The sequence below is a fragment of the Bombina bombina genome, chromosome 2, assembly GCF_027579735.1.
Source record: "Bombina bombina isolate aBomBom1 chromosome 2, aBomBom1.pri, whole genome shotgun sequence".
Classification (NCBI taxonomy): domain Eukaryota; kingdom Metazoa; phylum Chordata; class Amphibia; order Anura; family Bombinatoridae; genus Bombina; species Bombina bombina.
Genome location: NC_069500.1, coordinates 910,136,458 through 910,158,093, shown reverse-complemented (window position 1 = coordinate 910,158,093; position 21,636 = coordinate 910,136,458). Strand labels below are relative to the sequence as shown.

Here is a 21,636-nt window from a genome sequence, read left to right as displayed (position 1 = left end):
GTTATTTAGGAGTCTTCACTGATTGACTACACTGTATGTCTGTCAAAGGCACTTAGTTAAGGAGGCTGTCTGCAAAGGCTTAGATACAAGGTAATCACAGAGGTAAAAAGTATATTAATATAACTGTGTTGGTTATGCAAAAACGGGGAATGGGTAAGAAAGGGATTATCTATCTTTTTAAATAAGAACATTTTTGGTGTAGACTGTCCCTTTAATAAAAATTGTACTGAAAACCACAAATTTTGAGTGACTGCTTTATTTAAATCCTAGTTAATAATTATTCAGTGCTTTCTTAATCTACATATGATTTGTGTATTACCTTATTTTTATTTATTTAAGTAATAGTTAGTGCAACCATTAATTATTATGAAACTACTCTATTGTATACTTTTACATTTTCTGTAAATGATTTAGTAACAAGATTTTCTGTAAAGGTGGGTTATCTGTGGAGCAGAATAGTGTATAATACATATTCATACAATTTGAAATTACTTAGGGCAATCCAACTAAAAGGTAAACAAAAAAAATAATCTTGTGAGCTAGATTTCATTCTTTGCTTATGGAACACACTGCACAAATTTGTGGTAGTTATAGCACAGATATACAGAATAGTTCCCATCAATAAATAGTTCCTGCAGTAATGCATGCAACTGAAGGTTTTTCATAATGTACAAAGGTCTGCATGGAAAACACACCTAGCTCATACATGATTCATTATCTATGCCATGCTGTAAAAAGGAGAGAAAGAAATGACAGCTATTTGTCTACTAATATTATTTCCCAAAGATAATTTAAACATCAGCTAAGCAAGTAGCTTGAAAAAGCAATAAGCTAAAGAAAGCTGTTTGGCTAATACACCAATGTCTGCTTCCTTGCAATGTAAAAATACACTATCCATGAAAGAAAATGAAAAACACATGTTCCACATGAACAAAAATACTTTGGTAGCAAATTGCTGTAAAAATAAGACACACACTGCATAATAGGAATTATATTTGCACTTTTTTTTCTGGATTTAGAACTCAGCATTAAGTATTTCTAGTTGTGTAACGCTACTAAGCACAGTCATCATTTAGACCTGTGTCACTTACCGTTAATAAAATATTGGCTGTAGTAATAATGAAAAAGAAATATGCTTGGTTTTTCAGCTGATGGTGGTTACAGATGTTTAATAGGATGTTAATTGCTCAGATCTCCATTACTGCAATAAGTTGTCCTCGTGTGCTCTGTGCAGATTGATGATGATCTGCAGCAGCCAGAGATACACAGGCAAGTAATAAGCCTGGACTCTATCATCGTGACGTCAACACGACCCGCCCAATGGGACAAACTGAAGCACAAGCAAGCAGTTATTTTAGTGTAACTGCATAACTGAGGTAATTTAGAGACGTAGTGCAATGCACAGGTTAAACAAGTTCTATATAGATCGCGTGTGGTACATTTTAGTTGACACCGGGTTGACGCGGGTTCATTTGTTTTATTTTTTGAAAGTTTAGCAAAATGTGTTTTACAGTGAAATTATTTACATGCTATACATAGCTCTTGTAACACGGGAATGTAACTACAGATGCGCTGGGAAATTTCGGAGTTTTTTTCCTTCGATATCTGCTATTCTTGCAGTGCACTATGTTTCGAATGAAAACCTTTTTTTTTTTTTAATTGTCCTAGGAAGAATGGTTTTGATTTACACGAGGAAGACAACAAAGCGATTTTTTTTAATTTGTTTTATGGTAGGGCTACCCAACCTTTTCATATGAATGTATGTTTAAGAATTTTTTTATTGCACTGCATTATAAAATTTGGTTTTAATAATAATTTAACCCCTTAATGACCGGACCATTTTTCAATTTTCTTACCCTTAAGGACTAGGGCTATTTTTACATTTCTGCAGTTTGTGTTTAGCTGTAATTTTCCTCTTATTTACTGTACCCACACATATTATATACCGTTTTTTCTTGCCATTAAATGGACTTTCTAAAGATACCATTATTTTCATCATATCTTATAACATACTATAAAAAAATTATAAAATATGAGGAAAAAATGAAAAAAAACACACTTTTTCTAACTTTGACCCCCAAAATCTGTTACATATCTACAACCACCAAAAAACAACCATGCTAAATAGTTTCTAAATTTTGTCCTGAGTTTAGAAATACCCAATGTTTACATGTTCTTTGCTTTTTTTGCAAGTTATAGGGCAATAAATACAAGTAGCACTTTGCTATTTCCAAACCACTTTTTTTCAAAATTAGCGCTAGTTACATTGGAACCCTGATATCTGTCAGGAATCCCTGAATATCCATTGACATGTTTTTTTTTTTTTTTTTAGTAGACAACCCAAAGTATTGATCTAGGCCCATTTTGGTATTTTTCATGCCACTATTTCACTGCCAAATGCGATCAAATAAAAAAAATCGTTCACTTTTTCACACATTTTGTCACAAACTTTAGGTTTCCAACTGAAATTATTTACAAACAACTTGTGCAATTATGGCATAAATGGTTGTAAACGCTTCTCTGGGATCCCCAGAAATAGCAGATTAGCTATGGGGTTGCTTTTTGGTAATTAGAAGGCTGCTAAATGCCACTGCGCACCACACGTGTATTATGCCCAGCAGTGAGCGGGTTAATTAGGGAGCATGTAGGGAGCTTGTAGGGTTAATTTTATTTTTTTTTGTTTTAAAAGATTTTTTATTGAGAACCAAAAGTACATACAGTCAATAAACAAAAAGGAAAAAAATTATTTTCCACAAAAAACATCAAAGTGAGTACAAAGATTTGACAAATAGCGTCTAGGCATATTGCTGAGTGATAAACATTCAGGTATACTTTAAACAAGATGTATATTTCTAGATATTAGTTAAGAAGTATCCTCAGGTTTCATAGGGATCTCAAATAATGAAATGTGAATCTAGCTTTTGTGGTAGAGGGTTGTAAGTGACAAATAGAACCACACATCCCAAGTATCAGGACGAGCTCTAGTTAAACTTGGTTATTCAGTAGTGTTGTGTGGGGGGGGGGGGGTAGGACAAAGGAAAAAGGGCTAGGGAGTCATCTCATGGGAGGTGGTGGGAAAAATCTGGGTGAAAAAGGGGATGAGGTGAGAGGAAACAGAAAAGAGGGGGTGGTAATGGCAATAGTATTGTAGAAGGTGAGAGGAAGGAGGGAGAGAAGAGAGAGAAAAAAAAAAAGGAGAGGGGGGGTTATAACAGCTTGTGCACTGTGTCCCCGGGCTCAGATGTCTGCGTTACTGACAGGGAAAAGACTACGGCATTAGGTAATATTTGGGCCTACTGGATCTGGATCCAGTCTTCCCATATTGCCCAGTAGTCCTCCATGCGTTCCAGTGAGCCATACGCAAATTTCTCCATGTTAGATAAGTATTTTATTACCTCGCTAACATCCGATATTGTAGGTGGAGCAACTCGCTTCCATGCTCTAGCAATGCAGAGTTTAGTGGCTGCCATCACATAGATCACCAATTGCTTGCTGCATTTAGGGAGGGCTTTATCTAAGATATGGAAAAGGGCTAAGCTTGGCGTCAGCTGTATAGTCAGGTTCATAGAGTGCAAAAGCGTCTCAACGTCCCTCCAGAGATCTCGGATCTTTGGGAATGACCACCACACATGAGAGTTGGAGCCTTTTCCTCCACATAGTCTCCAACATTCCGAGGATACGCTCGGGAACATTTTCGACAGTTTGGTAGGCACTCTATACCATTGCAGCATAAGTTTCATGTAGCTTTCAAAAATCGTTATGCAGTGAATCGTCTTTTTTGTCAGTTGGATCGCATCTTTCAGCTCTTTGTCTGATATGTTTAAAGCCAGTTCCCTACACCACATTTTGATTTGGCTCGGAAGGCCCACCGAATGATCTTGTAGGAGGGCTTTGTAGTGGAATGTAAGAGGTTTTACCGTTCCCATCTCATGCAGCCATCTCTCTTCCCATTTAGAATGGGATCTGAGATCCTGGGTCCCGAATTTCCAGGAGCGGAGCAAGCTGAGTACCCTACAACATTCGAAGTAAAGCCATAGGGGAGATCCCCTCAGTAAGTCGAGTACTTGGTGAACCGTCATAAGCTTACCATTAGAAAACCCACAGCACACTCGGAAGATCCAGGCCCTCAGGTAGGTGTAATTCCTCAAGTTTGAACCATTTCGGTTTCTCTCTAACAGGGCTCCAGGCCGTGATCTGCGATAATCTGGCAGCCTCATAGTAAAGAAATATGTTTGGAAAAGCCACTCCACCTCCAGAGAACTCTCTGTGCATGGTTTTCTAGCCAATCAGAGGTGTCTTTTTCCCCCAAACATAGTTAATAAAGAGCCGGTGGATTTGCTGTAAGGTGCCATGTGGAATATTCAACGGAATACATCGAAATAGGTATAGCACCTTAGGGAGTAGCGGCATTTTCACCGTAGCTATACGTCCCATCCAAGAGACTTCCTTGAAGTCCCATCTGTGAGTTAAAGACTGCAGTTCAGTGATTAGAGGATCAAAGTTTAGAGATAGAATACCATCTAGGTCCGCACTCAACTGGATGCCAAGATGTTTAATGGACGTTGTGGACCAGTGAATATCATACGTTTCCCGCAGGTTTAAGAGCTGCTCGCTAGGTATATTGATACTATATGCCTCCGTTTTCGACATGTTTATCTTGTAGTAGCTCAATAGACTAAACTGTGCTAAGGTGGTAAAAACTGCCGGAGCTGAGCACTTAGGGTTCGTGAGAAAGAGGGTGACGTCATCTGCGTATAACGCAATCTTTTCCTGGCAGGGGCCCACCTGCACCCCCTCAATAGTAGGCGATACACGAATCGCCTCCGCTAATGGTTCCATGACCAGGGCAAATAACAAGGGGGACAGTGGGCAACCCTGCCTGGTTCCATTAGAGATGTCAAAGGAGGGGGAGCAAAAGCCCAGCCCTCTCACCCTGGCACTTGGACAGGAATATAGGGCTCTGATCATGGTGATAGCCTCGGGTGGGAAACCAAACGTCTCCAATACCCTCCACATGTACTCCCATCTGACCCTGTCAAACGCCTTTTCGGCATCTAGTGACAGGGCCAGAAGGGGGGTGGCCTGCCTCTTTGCTTCAGAGAAGATAGAAATCATTCGTCTCGTATTGTCCGGTCCCTGCCGGCCGCAAACAAAGCCAACTTGATCTGTATCGATCAGCAACGGCAGCAAGGGGGACAGTCTATCCGTGAGAATTTTAGAGTATAGTTTTGTGTCCACGTTAATGAGCAAAATAGGGCGAAAATTGCTGCAATGGGATGGATCTTTACCTGGCTTAGGTATCGCGACGATAGTCGCTTCAAGATATTCTTTTAATATCCGTCCCTCCGATCTAATTTCATTGTAAGCGTGGCATAGTACAGGTTTAAGCTGTGTCTGTAACTTTTTATAGAGTTGCCCCGGGAACCCGTCTGGGCCCGGGGCTTTATCATTTTTTAGCTGCTTAATTGCCAGTCCAATTTCTATCTCAGTGATAGGTGCAATTAGCTTGTCTTTATCCTCCTCTGAGAGTACGGGCAGATTTAATTTCTCCAAAAAGGAGGAAATGGCCTGAGGAGGTACCACTGTAGGCCTCTCGTGTGAGTCAATATTATAGAGGCGCTCGTAGAAGTCCGCGAAGGCCTTCCCTATGTCCTCTGGGGCACACACCTTTTGACCCCCGAGGACAAGGTATGGTATCCGGGAGCACGCCAGTCTCTGTTTCAATTTGTTCGCTAACATCGAGCCTGCTTTATTGCTTTTGGAGTACATAACCATTTTGAATCTCGAAAGGGCTCGTTTAAATTTTTCCACTTCTAGGTTCTTAATTTGTGATTTTAAATTTAAAATCTCATTGGATAGACTAGCCGTAGGAGCTAGTTTATTTTGCCGTTCTCTCGTCCTCAGGTCGCAGGTTAGTTTACCCAGTGGGGCTCCCCACTTTTTTTTAATACTAGATGTCTTTGCGATACAGAACCCCCTAATATAGGCCTTTAAGGCTGCCCATCTGATTTGGTGCGAGGTCTGATTAGGTCTGTTTGCCTCCAGAAATTCCTCTATCTTGTCTACCAATTCTGGAACGAAGGATGCATCTTCCCACAAGAATTTTGGGAGTTTCCATGACGGTCTGATCAAAGTAGACCTCTCCATGTCAATCGACATTACGACAGCATCATGGTCAGACCATGGGCAACTGCATATGCTAGAATTTGTGATGTTGTTCATAGACCAGTAGTCAACAAAGAAGTAGTCTAGCCTCGAGTACGACTGATGAGGGGGTGAGAAAACATAATTTATGCTTACCTGATAAATTCCTTTCTCCTGTAGTGTAGTCAGTCCACGGGTCATCCATTACTTATGGGATTATAACTCCTCCCTAACAGGAAGTGCAAGAGGATCACCCAAGCAGAGCTGCTATATAGCTCCTCCCCTCTACGTCATACCCAGTCATTCGACCGAAAACCAAACGAGAAAGGAGAAACTATAGGGTGCAGTGGTGACTGGAGTATAATTTAAAATTTAGACCTGCCATAAAAAACAGGGCGGGCCGTGGACTGACTACACTACAGGAGAAAGGAATTTATCAGGTAAGCATAAATTATGTTTTCTCCTGTTAAGTGTAGTCAGTCCACGGGTCATCCATTACTTATGGGATACCAATACCAAAGCTAAAAGTACACGGATGACGGGAGGGACAGGCAGGCTCTTTACACGGAAGGAACCACTGCCTGAAGAACCTTTCTCCCAAAAACAGCCTCCGAAGAAGCAAAAGTGTCAAATTTGTAAAATTTGGAAAAAGTGTGAAGTGAAGACCAAGTTGCAGCCTTGCAAATCTGTTCAACAGAGGCCTCATTCTTAAAGGCCCAAGTGGAAGCCACAGCTCTAGTAGAATGAGCTGTAATTCTTTCAGGAGGCTGCTGTCCAGCAGTCTCATAGGCTAAACGTATTATGCTATGAAGCCAAAAAGAGAGAGAGGTGGCCGAAGCCTTTTAACCTCTCCTCTGTCCAGAATACACGACAAACAGGGAAGAAGTTTGTCGAAAATCTTTAGTTGCCTGCAAATAAAATTTCAGGGCACGGACAACGTCCAGATTGTGCAGAAGTCGTTCCTTCTTTGAAGAAGGGTTAGGACACAATGATGGAACAACAATCTCTTGATTGATATTCCTGTTGGTAACTACCTTAGGTAAAAACCCAGGTTTAGTACGCAGAACTACCTTGTCTGAATGGAAAATCAGATAAGGGGAATCACAATGTAAGGCCGATAACTCAGAGACTCTTCGAGCCGAGGAAATAGCCATTAAAAACAGAACTTTCCAAGATAACAGCTTGATATCAATGGAACACCCTGTAAAACGTTAAGAACTAAGTTTAAGCTCCATGGTGGAGCAACAGTTTTAAACACAGGCTTAATCCTGGCCAAAGCCTGACAAAAAGCCTGAACGTCTGGAACTTCTGACAGACGTTTGTGTAAAAGGATGGACAAAGCTGAGATCTGTCCCTTTAACGAACTAGCGGATAAACCCTTTTCTAAACCTTCTTGTAGAAAAGACAATATCCTAGGAATCCTAACCTTACTCCATGAGTAACACTTGGATTCGCACCAATGCAAGTATTTGCGCCATATTTTATGGTAAATTTTCCTGGTAACAGGCTTCCTAGCCTGTATTAAAGTATCAATCACTGACTCCGAGAATCCACGCTTTGATAGAATCAAGCGTTCAATCTCCAAGCAGTCAGCTTCAGAGAAATTAGATTTGGATGTTTGAAAGGACCCTGCACCAGAAGGTCCTGTCTCAGAGGTAGAGACCATGGTGGACAGGACGACATGTCCACTAGGTCTGCATACCAGGTCCTGCGTGGCCACGCAGGCGCTATTAGAATCACCGATGCTCTCTCCTGTTTGATCCTGGCAACCAATCGAGGAAGCATCGGGAAGGGTGGAAACACATAAGCCATGTTGAAGGCCCAAGGTGCTGTCAGAGCATCTATCAGAACCGCTCCCGGGTCTCTGGACCTGGATCCGTAGCAAGGAAGTTTTGCGTTCTGGCGAGACACCATGAGATCCAGATCTGGTTTGCCCCAACGCCGAAGTATTTGGGCAAAAACCTCCGGATGAAGTTCCCACTCCCCCGGATGAAAAGTCTGACGACTTAGAAAATCCGCTTCCCAGTTCTCCACGCCTGGGATGTGGATCGCTGATAGGTGGCAAGAGTGAGACTCTGCCCAGTGAATTATCTTTGAGACTTCCATCATCGCTAGGGAACTCCTTGTCCCTCCCTGATGGTTGATGTAAGCCACAGTCGTGAGGTTGTCCGACTGAAACCTGATGAACCTCAGAGTTGCTAACTGAGGCCAAGCCAGAAGAGCATTGAAAACTGCTCTTAATTCCAGAATATTTATGGGAAGGAGACTCTCCTCCTGAGACCATGATCCCTGAGTCTTCAGGGAGTTCCAGACAGCGCCCCAACCTATCAGGCTGGCGTCTGTTGTTACAATCGTCCAATCTGGCCTGCTGAAGGGCATCCCCTTGGACAGATGTGGCCGAGAAAGCCACCATAGAAGAGAATTTCTGGTCTCCTGATCCAAATTCAGCATAGGGGACAAATCTGAGTAATCCCCATTCCACTGACTTAGCATGCACAATTGCAGTGGTCTGAGATGCAGGCGTGCAAAGGGTACTATGTCCATTGCCGCTACCATTAAGCCTATTACCTCCATGCATTGAGCCACTGACGGGTGTGGAATGGAATGAAGGACACGGCAAGCATTTAGAAGTTTTGTTAACCTGTCTTCTGTCAGGTAAATTTTCATTTCTACAGAATCTATAAGAGTCCCTAAGAAGGGAACTCTTGTGAGTGGCAATAGAGAACTCTTTCCTTCGTTCACTTTCCACCCATGTGACCTTAGAAATGCCAGTACAAACTCTGTATGAGACTTGGCAGTTTGGAGACTTGACGCTTGTATCAGAATGTCGTCTAGGTACGGAGCTACCGATATTCCTCGCGGTCTTAGTACCGCCAGAAGAGAACCCAGAACCTTTGTAAAGATTCTTGGAGCAGTAGCCAACCCGAAGGGAAGAGCTACAAACTGGTAATGCCTGTCTAGGAAGGCAAATCTTAGGTACCGGTAATGATCTTTGTGAATCGGTATGTGCAGGTAGGCATCCTTTAAATCCACTGTGGTCATGTACTGACCCTTTTGGATCATGGGTAAGATTGTCCGAATAGTTTCCATTTTGAACGATGGAACTCTTAGGAATTTGTTTAGGATCTTTAAATCCAAGATTGGTCTGAAGGTTCCTTCCTTCTTGGGAACCACAAACAGATTTGAGTAAAACCCTAGTCCGTGCTCCGACCGCGGAACCGGGCGGATCACTCCCATTAGTAAAAGATCTTGTACACAGCGTAGAAACGCCTCTTTCTTTATCTGGTTTGTTGACAACCTCGAAAGATGAAATCTCCCTTTTGGAGGAGAAGCTTTGAAGTCCAGAAGATATCCCTGAGATATGATCTCTAACGCCTAGGGATCCTGGACATCTCTTGCCCAAGCCTGGGCGAAGAGAGAAAGTCTGCCCCCTACTAGATCCGTTTCCGGATTGGGGGCCCTCACTTCATGCTGTCTTAGGGGCAGCAGCAGGTTTTCTGGCCTGCTTGCCCTTGTTCCAGGTCTGGTTAGGTTTCCAGCCCTGTCTTAATCGAGCAACAGATCCTTCCTGTTTTGGAGCGGAGGAAGTTGATGCTGCTCCTGCCTTGAAGTTACGAAAGGCACGAAAATTAGACTGTCTAGCCCTTGGTTTGGCTCTGTCTTGAGGCAGGGCATGGCCCTTACCTCCAGTAATGTCAGCGATAATTTCTTTCAAACCGGGCCCGAATAATGTCTGCCCCTTGAAAGGTATGTTAAGCAATTTAGATTTAGAAGTCACATCGGCTGACCAGGATTTTAGCCACAGCGCTCTGTGCGCCTGAATGGCGAATCCGGAATTCTTAGCCGTAAGCTTAGTTAGATGTACTACGGCATCAGAAATAAATGAATTAGCTAGCTTAAGGGCTTTAAGCTTGTTTGTAATCTCATCCAATGGAGCTGTTTCAAGGGTCTCTTCCAGAGACTCAAACCAGAATGCCGCCGCAGCCGTGACAGGCGCAATGCATGCGAGGGGTTGTAATATAAAACCTTGTTGAGTAAACATTTTCTTAAGGTAACCCTCTAACTTTTTATCCATTGGATCTGAAAAGGCACAGCTATCCTCCACCGGGATAGTGGTACGCTTAGCCAGAGTAGAAACTGCTCCCTCCACCTTAGGGACCGTCTGCCATAAGTCCCGTGTGGTGGCGTCTATTGGAAACATTTTTCTAATATAGGAGGGGGGGAAAAGGGTACACCGGGCCTATCCCACTCCTTGGTAATAATCTCTGTAAGCCTCTTAGGTATAGGAAAGACGTCAGTACACGCCGGTACCGCATAGTATCTATCCAGCCTACATAATTTCTCTGGGATTGCAACCGTGTTACAATCATTCAGAGCCGCTAATACCTCCCCTAATAGTACACGGAGGTTCTCAAGCTTAAATTTAAAATTTGAAATGTCTGAATCCAGTCTATTTGGATCAGATCCGTCACCTACAGAATGAAGATCTCCGTCTTCATGCTCTGCCACTTGTGACGCAGTATCAGACATGGCTCTAACATTATCAGCGTACTCTGTTCTCACCCCAGAGTGGTCGCATTTACCTCTAAGTTCTGGCAATTTAGATAAAACTTCAGTCATAACATTAGCCATGTCTTGTAAAGTGATTTGTAATGGCCGCCCTGATGTACTTGGCGTCACAATATCACACACCTCCCGAGCGGGAGATGCAGGTACTGACACGTGAGGAGAGTTAGTCGGCATAACTTTCCCCTCGATGTCTGGTGAAATTTTCTTGACATGTACAGATTGGCTTTTATTTAAAGTAGCATCAATGCAATTAGTACACAAATTTTTATTGGGCTCCACATTGGTCTTAGAACATATTGCACAAAGAGATTCCTCTGTGTCAGACATGTTTAAACAAACTAGCAATTAGACTAGCAAGCTTGGAAAATACTTTTCAAACAATTTTCAAGTAATATAAAAAACGTTACTGTGCCTTTAAGAAGCACACAAAAACTGTCACAGTTGAAATAACAATGAACCGGACTAGTTATAGAAACCAATTTTTTACAGTAAATGCATTGATTTAGCAAAGGAATGCACCCACTAGCAAATGGATGATTAACCCCTTAATACCGGAAAACGGATAACAATAAAATATAAACGTTTTTATCACAGTCAAAACACAGTCTCACAGGTCTGCTGTGAGTGATTACCTCCCTCAAAACTAGTTTTGGAGACCCCTGAGCTCTGTAGAGACGTCCTGGATCATGCAGGGAGAACAAGGAAGACTTGTGACTGAATTTCTACTGCGTAGAAAAGCGCCAAAATAGGCCCCTCCCACTCATAATACAACAGTGGGGAAGCTCAATAAACTGATTTTATTTAAAACAAACGACAGCCAAGTGGAAATTAATGCCCATAAAATTTTTCACCAAGTACCTCAGAGCTAAAACGATTAACATGCCAGTAAACGTTTTAAATATAAATACATGAAAAGTTATAAAAAAGCCTGTTGCTAGTCGCTTTTACTGCAGAAAGGCTATAAGTTATATGTATACAGTATTTTCTTAGTGAAGTGCCATTCCCCAGAAATACTTTAGTGCCAACATACATACATAACAGCCTGATACCAGTTGCTACTACTGCATTTAAGGCTGTACTTACATTTTAACGGTATTAGCAGTATTTTCTCAGTCAATTCCATTCCTTAGAAAATAATATACTGCAACATACCTCTTTGCAGGTGAACCCTGCCCGCTGTCCCCTGTTCTGAAGTTACCCCGCTCCTCAGAAGGCCGAGAACAGCAAATGGATCTTAGTTACGTCCGCTAAGATCATACACAAACTCAGGTAGATTCTTCTTCTAAAGCTGCCTGAGAAAAAACACACTCCGGTGTCGTTTAAAATAACAAACTTTTGATTGAAGAAATAAAAACTAACTTTTAATAACCACTGTCCTCTCACACATCCTATCGATTAGTTAGGTGCAAGAGAATGACTGGGTATGACGTAGAGGGGAGGAGCTATATAGCAGCTCTGCTTGGGTGATCCTCTTGCACTTCCTGTTAGGGAGGAGTTATAATCCCATAAGTAATGGATGACCCGTGGACTGACTACACTTAACAGGAGAAATACGTATAATCTCTCGATTCTGGGTGACATGCCCTCCACACATCGTAAAGCTCAGATTGGTAAATGAGGTTCTGGAACTTAAGGGCCGTGGACTTAGAATAACTATCTAAGACTTTATTGTTCGGAATTTTTTTGTCTGTGTAAGGGTCCCAGACTAAATTGAAATCACCTCCTAATATCAGCGTGCCTTGTTTTAGACCATCTATAAAATGTAGCATTGTGCGCAGGAAGGCTATCTGACCCTGATTAGTGGCGTACAAGTTTACAAGAGTATAGAGATGTGAGTTGAGTTTGCAAATCACTAATAGAAACCTCCCTTCTGGGTCTGTTTCTATGTGTATTTGTTGAAATGCCACCGCTGCACTGATGCAGATTGAAACCCCCCTGCTCTTCTCGTGGTAAGTCGAATTGAGGACTGTCGGATAGTGTTTGGATTTTAAAGCTGGGGTATTTGTCGAGGCCCAATGGGTCTCCTGTAAAAAGGATACATCACATTGAAGCTTCTTTAAGTACGATTGTACCATGCTGCGCTTCGCTGGTGAGTTAAGTCCCTTCGTGTTGAGAGAGACAAATTTGAGACCGTGGTTCATTGTCACACGTGGAGAGAAAAAAAAAAAGGGGGGGAAGAGGGGGGGGGTTAGAGGGTTAAGGCAAGTGTGGTTTGGTTATAGTCGTCTGATCCTCAGTTATGAGGATATGAGCAATAAGTCACTTAGGAAATGTGATTGAATCTGTGTTCTTTTGCTTACTTTCGGTAAGCTATGGTGTTACCCTTGGGGGGGGTGGAGAGATACAGTCTGACGATCGTATGGACTGGTGTCCAAAAGGATAAGGGAGAAAAAGCAAAAAAGGAGGGGAGGGTGAGGTCCGGGCCGAGGCAAGGTCCGTAGGTGAGGGGGTATAGGGGATGTCATCAAGTAGGGTTTTCTTTTGTTCCTATCTCATTTCTCTCTCTTTCTCTCTTTATTTTCTATATCCCTGATTCACTGCTGTAATTTTAGATAGGAGAGAAAGTAAAGTCATACCAGACCCCGTGGTAAGAAGTCCCATGTCTCAAATAGACAGGACCCATTCTGTATGACTTCCTCAAGATATACCTATGTGAGCTAGTGTTATTAAGTGAGTCATGAGGAAAGGGGGTACGTGGACTTTAGATAGGATCTGTCTGTACTTAGGGGTGTAATTGTCAGTAAGAGAAAGAGTGAATATCAGACAAGCCAATATGACATCTTAATGATCCCGTTAACAATATCTAATCATAACAACATTTTTTAGACATAAGTGCGAGATGAGATGATATGATGTTGTAATAAGCCCAAAAAACATAACTAGTTACAGCAAGAACTTTTTCAAATATACATTTGCCTGTAATGTTTTCTCTGCAGTTTGGATCAGACATTATTGCTCTGGTCAAACATCCTACTTATTAGTATCCACTTATGGTTTAGCTAGTCTATATTTAAAAGTGTAAAAACAGACATATCAAAATAATACATAACTGATATAAATAACATGAAACAAGAAGAGGTTAGTAGGGCCCTTCTTCAATACGGAACAATTTGGTATTTGAAAACCTAAGCTGGAAAAGGCTTTCACAACATGACTAAAAATTCTCATTTTCCCGTTTGGTGGGCTAAGGCGTCTCACAGAGTATTACTAACAGGTGGTGTCTCTCAATCTCAATTCCAGACCAGGTGGACTAGGGCCAAGAAGTGACTAACCAAGTGTCTTTACTGTATATGTTGGGCCTCAGGTACAGCCTGGTGAACTATCTATAGTTAGTTGTATGTAAGTGGGGCCTTACTAGGAGTGTATTGACCATTTTCTCCTTACTAGAATCAGGCTCATTATATCTATAATGAAAAAATATTTTGATATGTAACTATAATTCTGCTAGTGCCATGTTCTTTTGTTCCTGGTTTTTGAGCGGATCACTACCTCCCACACTAGCTGGGAGGAAAAGGTGCTTGGTGAGTGCAAGAGCTAAACCTGGTATGTTATGGCCCACCCGTCAGGCTCTGACGTACTAATCGCCTAGAGCCTCTAACCATAAATTTAAATGCCGCTAACTTAACTGGTCTCATGTTTGGCTGTCCTTGTGCCTCTGTCAGCATCTAGTGAGTGAGCCTACCTGGTGTAAGCATGTCCACAGGACTTAGTGGGTTGAAATTTAATACAGCTAGACATAAGCATCTGAGAGGGCGAAGGACGTTAATGCAGGTCTTGACATGTGACAGGAACCCTAAAACACAACAAGGCAAGTCCTATCATCCTCGAAATTATGCAAATTTGCTAGGTATTACATACTTCAATTCTGCAGGCACACATAATAACAAGTGAACATAAGCCTTCTGAATAAGGCTCAGAAATATTTACAACCAGCAGAAATAATGTTAAATGGCACCCAGAAACATTGCAAAAGAAACATAAAACTCAAGGATTTTTGCTGTTAGCATCAAATTAGGGTCACGATAACTGGGGTAAAGAGTCTCTTATTGTGTCCCTGGCCCTGCAACATTTCTTTGCATAAACCCTCTAAACAAGGCCCACCAGTTCCTGCAACAACCAGCTGAGTTGGTAATAATAATCATGAACATTACAAAGGTCAAATTTGCTGGGTATTACATACTTCAGTTCTACAGGCACGTATAATAGAAAGTGAACATGGGCCTTCCAAATAAGGCTCAGCAATACTTGCAACCATCATAAGTAATGTTAAATGATAACTTTAAACATTGCAAGAGAAACATAGTACTCAGGGGTTTTCACTGTCAGGAGCAAATTAGGGTCATGATAACTGGAGTAAAAAGTCTCTTATTATATGTCCTTGGCTTTGTAACATTTCTTTGCATAAGCCCTCTAAATAAGGCTCACCAGTTCCTGCATTAACAACTGAGATAGCAAAAGTAATCATGAACATTACAAAGGAATTATATAACTCAAACATTTTCGTTGTTAGTACCAAATCATGACTGTGATAACTAGGGCAAAGAGTCTCTTATAGTATGTCCATGACCTCGCAACTTTCCCTTGGATGGGACTAAATGTCTCTTAGTCTTGCAATAAACAAAACATTCCCCTATAGAGCATGATAACAAGGAACATTTAGTAATGAAAGGTATACTTATCAATCCTCATCATCCGAGGGATCTTCTGTTCCGTCTGTTGAGGGCTGTTGTGACGTTGAGTTCTGCCTTTTAGATGAGGCCTTTCTCTGAGCAAGAGGCCTCCACTCAAATGCTGTTGGTCTAAGAATAGAGGAGGAGGTGGTGTTTTGTTCCACTTCTTTAGGGATGGGGGAGCCATTTTTTCTGTTTTGGCTAGTGTTTTTGGCCCATCCTTTGAGGAGAAGTTGACCCTTGTCTGGAGTATCAGCAGTGTAAAATCGGTCATCCTTTTGAATCAGCAGCTTAGTGGGATATCCCCACCTGTATTTAATTCCCATCTGTCTCAGTAACTTCGTAACCTCTCAGAAGGTGCCTCTTTTTTGCACCGTGTACTGAGACAGGTCTGGAAATATTTGTATGGACTCAAATCTGCTAGGCAAAGTGGGGCGTTGGAACATGGCTCTGAGGATTTGCTCTTTATATGTGAAATAGTGGAATCTAGCGATCACATCTCTTGGTTTCTCCGCTGAGACATTCCTCCCTCTGGGGAGTCTATGTACTCTGTCTATTAAAGTTTCATTAGGGAATCCTGGAGCATGGAGTATTTCACACAGCTCAATAAGGTACTTTCCAAGTTCCGATGGAGTAATTTCTTCGGGAACACCTCTAAATCTCAAATTGTTCCTGCAGGAACGATCTTCCATGTCCGCCATCTTAGCTTCGACCGTATCTAGCATGTCGACTAGTACTTGTGAGTGGTTAGCCAGGTTCCCCTGTTCTACCGTTAGGTCGTCTTGTTTCTTTTCTAGAACGTCAATACGTTCGCTGATGACTCCAATATCTCTCCTGAGATCTGCCGTAGAACTCCTGATAGCTTTGGTAAGGGATTCTTGGAGGGAGTTCATCCTCTGAGTGAGGGTAGTGACAATATCTGAAGCTACGGAGCCAGGGATGCTGTTTTCCATTCCTGCAGCTTCCGCCATATCAGGGCTGCTTCCCAACAGTTGTTGTGGGGTGTTAAGTTCGGGCGTAGGTTTCCCAGCCGCAGACTTAGCTTTGAAGTGATCTGCCACTGATTTTCTATATTCTGAGGGATTAGCGGTCTTCCTCCGAGAGCCCTGTGGCATGATAGAGATAGTGAGGTTTTAACAGAAGAACAGTGTAAAGTAGTACAATTAGGCAGAGATCCCTCGATAAGGTGTTTAGGACCAGTTTCTAAGATCACATTCCTTTAGTTGGTCATCTTATGCCTCGGCCCAGCGGACCCCCCACCTCTTAGTGCATGCTGTGAGCCATGTGGACCATCAAAAGTAGGATCATAGCCAGATATTGAAGTGATGAGTTAATGAGTAAAAATCCAGAGTGAGGCTTTCTTCAGATTTGAATGCCGGTCGGGTGGGTAAGTAGAAGTTTACCGGGTGGGAACTCTCGGTTGCACTGTCCCCCCCTAGGGATATGCCTCCTATTGGCCAAGTCGGTAAAGGGTCAGAGGGTATGACCCACAGGTACCTTGCACCTGCGGGAAAGGATGGAGGGGACTAGCTGAGAACACTGAAAGTTAGGTGAAAAACAGGCAAAGCTGAGTTTGTGGTAAAAATCACTCTCTGTAGTGAGAGGGTTATCAACCTGAGAGCTCTGCTAGTTTATACAAAAAGCACCCTTTATTAACAATGACCCTATCTGGTGGAAAGTCTAAGCACGTAGCAAAAAGTTCTCTTTAGCAGTATGGGCGTTCTGAGCAGTGTAATATATGAGCCATGTGATAAATATATATGTGAGTGAGTCTTTGGATTTGCGGGGAGCTAGGCAGGCCTATGGCTGCCAACCAGGTAGAGAGAGTCTCAGCTAGCAAATATTTTGTTGTAGATCTCTATGTAAAACACAAGCCAGTTCTATGCACCTGTCAAAGTTAATGTCTATATGTACTTGAACGTTTGTATCATTGCTGGTCTTTACAATAAAGCTGAAGGTAAAATAGCAATAGATGCGTACCAGACAATTTTAAATGTCCATCTGTCACTGGGGAAGAGCTGTGGCGAGGTGTCCCCTAATAGCGGTTTACACCGCCGTTGCAGAAAGGCAGGGAGAAGGAGGAAAGATGGCGGACTTTGGCGCCTTTTCTGTTTTCTCTTTTATTCCCCTTTTAGTATCTTTCTTATCTCTTTTAGTGTTCAGCAGGATTATATGCCCCCTTTTATGCCTGTCTTATGCCCTCTGTCTGTGTGCTTACAAGCTGTTACTCACTGCGGGCGGTGTATCTCCGGGCAGGGAAGGATTTTCTCTATGGCGTCCAAGTGCCTCTTTCAGGACAGCTGCAGCTCGGTCGGCTGAGCTCCAGAGCGGATCCCCGACCCTCCGGAGCTAAGTGCGGTGTGGCTGTATATTTAGTGCAGAGCTAATTGAGCTGGCCGCTAGTTGGGAATAGCTTCAGGGCCCTGAAGTAGATGCGGCTCCCAGCTCACCCGGATCCGGTGCGGCTCGCTCTCGAGTCTTAGAGAGGTCTGTGCGGTGTCAGATCTTGCTCCACCGAGGCTAGGCAGCCACACAAGCTGCAATATATTCCTTGGTGTAAAAACTCGCCTGTTAGGGCACAATAAAATAACTTTACATTAGTTGAAAGAGCAGGAGCTCTGTGGAGTTGCGACTGCTCAGTGCGGTAGTTAACTCCGCCCCCCTTGTAGGGTTAATTTTAGTGTAGTGTAGTTGACAACCCCAAGTATTGATCTAGGCCCATTTTGGTATATTTCATGCCACCATTTCACCGCCAAATGCGAGCAAATAAAAAAAAAACTTTTTTCACAATTTTAGGTTTCTCACTGAAATTATTTACAAACAGCTTGTGTAATTATGGCACAAATTGTTGTAAAAGCTTCTCTGGGAACCCCTTTGTTCAGAAATAGCAGACATATATGGCTTTGGCATTGCTTTTTGGTAATTAGAAGGCCGCTAAATGCTGCTGCGCACCACACGTGAATTATGCCCAGCAGTGAAGGAGTTAATTAGGTAGCTTGTAGGGTGCTGGCAGGGTTAATTTTAGCTTTAGTGTAGAGATCAGCCTCCCACCTGACACATCCCACCCCCTGATCCCTCCCAAACAGCTCTCTTCCCTTCCCCACCCCACAATTGTCCCCGCCATCTTAAGTACTGGCAGAAAGTCTGCCAGTACTAAATAAAAGGATTTTTTTTTATTTTATTTTTTAAAAAGATATATTCAACTGTAATGGAGCCCTGCCTTAGCCCCCAACCTCCCGGATCCCCCACCAAACAGCTCTATAACCCTCCCTGCTACTTAATTGCCGCCATCTTGGGTACTGGCAGACAGTATTTTCAAACTTTTCTGTAGTGTAGCAGCCCCCACTCAATACCCCCCCCCTCCCAGATCCTTTTATATTTAATTTTTTTTAACGTTTTTAACTTTTTTTTTTTTTAACTTTTTTTCATTGGTGTCAGTGGCTAATGCGTGCCCGTGCAGGCCCCCCCCCCCGCACACTCCCGGCACTCGGCGTGCACATTGCAGTTACAGGAATCGGATGCCGGGTAGCGATGGGCCGCCTCCTTGCTACGCTCCTACCCGGACAACGGCACCATCGCTACTGGTGCAGAGACAGCCACAGAGTGGCTCTCTCTGCATCGGAGGGTTGTAAAAAGGTATTGCAGGATGCCTCCATATCGAGGCATCACTGCAATACCATGAGAGCTGCTGGAAGCAATTGCTTCCAGCACTCTGTTAGACAACTGACGTACTAGGTACGTCTATTGTCATTAACAGTTAGTTTTTGCATGACGTACCTGGTATGTCAGTTGTCATTAAGGGGTTAAACAAATTTATGAAGTAAGATTTTAAACTCTCTAGCAAGACAAGCTATGTAAACACATAGATAAATGCGCTCCATTTATCATTGGAATTCTCTTTTACACCTATAAATACGCTGTCGTACATTTTCTCCTATTTATCAATGCAAAATACGCTTAAAATTAAGCAAATACGACCTCAAAATTCTCCCACTCTATTCTCTCTAGCCAAGGCGCACATGTGCGCCAAATTAAGTTTTAAAATGCGCTTTTTCGGTCGTATTTTTAGAAATACGCCTCACTAATCGCCGAAATTCAGATTATTATTAGGAGAACCTAAAATTCTCCTTCAAATACGACCATAAAAGTTCTCCATAACCACTGTGGAGAACATTGAATTCACTCCACTTTTTTCGTGAGAGAAGATGGAATATTTCTTCATTTGGGCTGCTATTTCTTTGGCAAGGGGCCGTGAAAATCGTCTCGATGATGGAAATATGCCTATTTCCCCTACCCCTTTGTGGACTTCAGGTATTGTCAGATAAGGAGATTAAGCAAATATGTAGGATTAATAGGGAGAGCATACTAAATCTTTATACCCTTATACAAAATGACATTGATCCTAGAACAAGAAGAAGGGCAATACCTGAATTGTTAAAATTATTGACTGTTTTGCATTTCCTGGCAACAGGTTCATTTCAGGCTGTCTCTAGTTCATTTATTGATTAAATTTCATGTATTAGGTTACATGTTTTTTAATAATTTATTACATTAAAATTACAATCATTTTAAATTTAAATATTGTAATGCACGGTCAAGGGTAGTTTAAACAATTCTATTTAAATTAAAAAATAAAGTAAGACAACTTATATACAAAAAACAAGTGAATTTGGGAGAATTTCTAATACTAAATAAGGCGCATATGTAATACTAATGGCGAGATTTATCATTAATCCACTGCATCTCGACTTTGGAAATTGGCGTTAAAATACTACTGGTATTATGATAAATATTGGCGCACATGTGTATCTTTCAGTGGATATGTATCTTTCAGTTGATATGTATCTTTTAAATGTTTCCATTATGCGGGCATTAGTTGCAAACTCTGAGTGCTAGCAGCAGTGGGCTTAGTCATGTAATATATACATCTATGTTACATTCCGTATTTGGGACACGCTTGTATTTGCACATTCTGCTATATCACTTAGCAATATCCGCATAGGCATTTGTTTTTAAATACAAAAATAAATATAAATATTGGCACTGTGAGCTAGTTATTATAGGAAATAAAGGTTAAAATAACCTTGGTGCTACCCCTTTAAATATGACTTGATAGGAGGGGCGGCGCCTAACTAAGGTCCAAGATGGACGTGTAATCTTGGAGCTCCGGGCAGTCTACTAAAATTAAGGTGCCTTAGGACTGCAGCGCGGACATCAGCAGTGCATGAGATAGCCAGGAGACAGCTGAAGGCATATGTTGATGTAGGAGGCGGATTGCTGCAGACACGCAATGTTCCTGGGCTGATCGCACAAGGAGACCAGTAACGAGCAAGGAGGAAAGCGCACATGGCGCTGAGGATTGGCCTTCTTTAAGACGGGCTGAAGACATAACCCTCTACACATCACCGGAGGATCCGGATATAACTAGGAGGCAGATTGCTGAAAGAGGAAGCTCTGTCTTGCTGGTGCAGGGCCGTCTGTGCAGGTGAGCGCCGGAAGAAAGCATAAAGAAAGTGGAGGCGGAGCAGGTGGGCCCTAACTGCAGGACGCACTGAGCGTCGGAAAATATAAACGGGGCGAAGGGGCACAGCATACAAGCCCAAGGGGGTTAAAAATGTACACGGACTGATAAAAAAAAACTAAAAAAAATACAAGAGTGTGTTGGGGAGAGACTCCTTGGCCAGCAAGAGGGAAAACATAATAAGCTGCGATTAATATGGCAAGCATTGTCATTGTCATTAATTAATATATGCAGATGGCAGTTCTATACTACTCACACAGTGGCCTCTGATCAGCATCACAGCCATCATCCCCCATAATCTTTGGACACCTGCTTATTTAAGTAATGGCATCAGAGGGGGAGAGAGTGAAAGAACAGAATGGGGGACTCTGATTAAAAATATAATGAATATCTGCAATAATCCATTCCTGTGATCTACAGTAATACATGCTGCAAGTCCAGAGCTGAGTGAGACTTTCATCGATACTTTCATATGAGTGTTATCAACAGATATCAGAAGCTCTGTCACTTTCCTTAGCTCTACACAAATAAAGATCAGCTTTGTTATTAAAATAGTGGAAACCACCAGGCTACTGGGAGATTTGTCTCTAGAGGAGATTATAGCTCTACCCCTTCATGTATAGAATATCCACCTATCCACCTGACAGTCTCTCTGGGTAAAGATAAGAGTCATTGTGTATTGCTTTGTTTCCTGGGTGACTATGGCCTCAAGGAGGCTGAATAAGCTAGACA

The 21,636-nt window shown here is 42.3% G+C and overlaps 1 protein-coding gene across 3 annotated transcripts in view; it reads right to left on the bottom strand.

Moving 5' to 3' along the window:
* The window catches only part of ABCG2 (ATP binding cassette subfamily G member 2 (Junior blood group)), a 409,410-nt gene that overhangs the window by 146,999 nt on the left and 240,775 nt on the right, over positions 1–21,636 (bottom strand). Inside the window, exon 1 of one of the 3 annotated variants that reach the window (XM_053703302.1) lies at positions 1,092–1,308. The exons of the other annotated variants lie outside the window; for them this stretch is intronic. The gene's annotated coding sequence lies outside the window, so the exon portion shown is untranslated. Of the gene's footprint in view, positions 1–1,091; positions 1,309–21,636 lie in introns of those variants that run through there. 3 annotated transcript variants of the gene reach the window in all.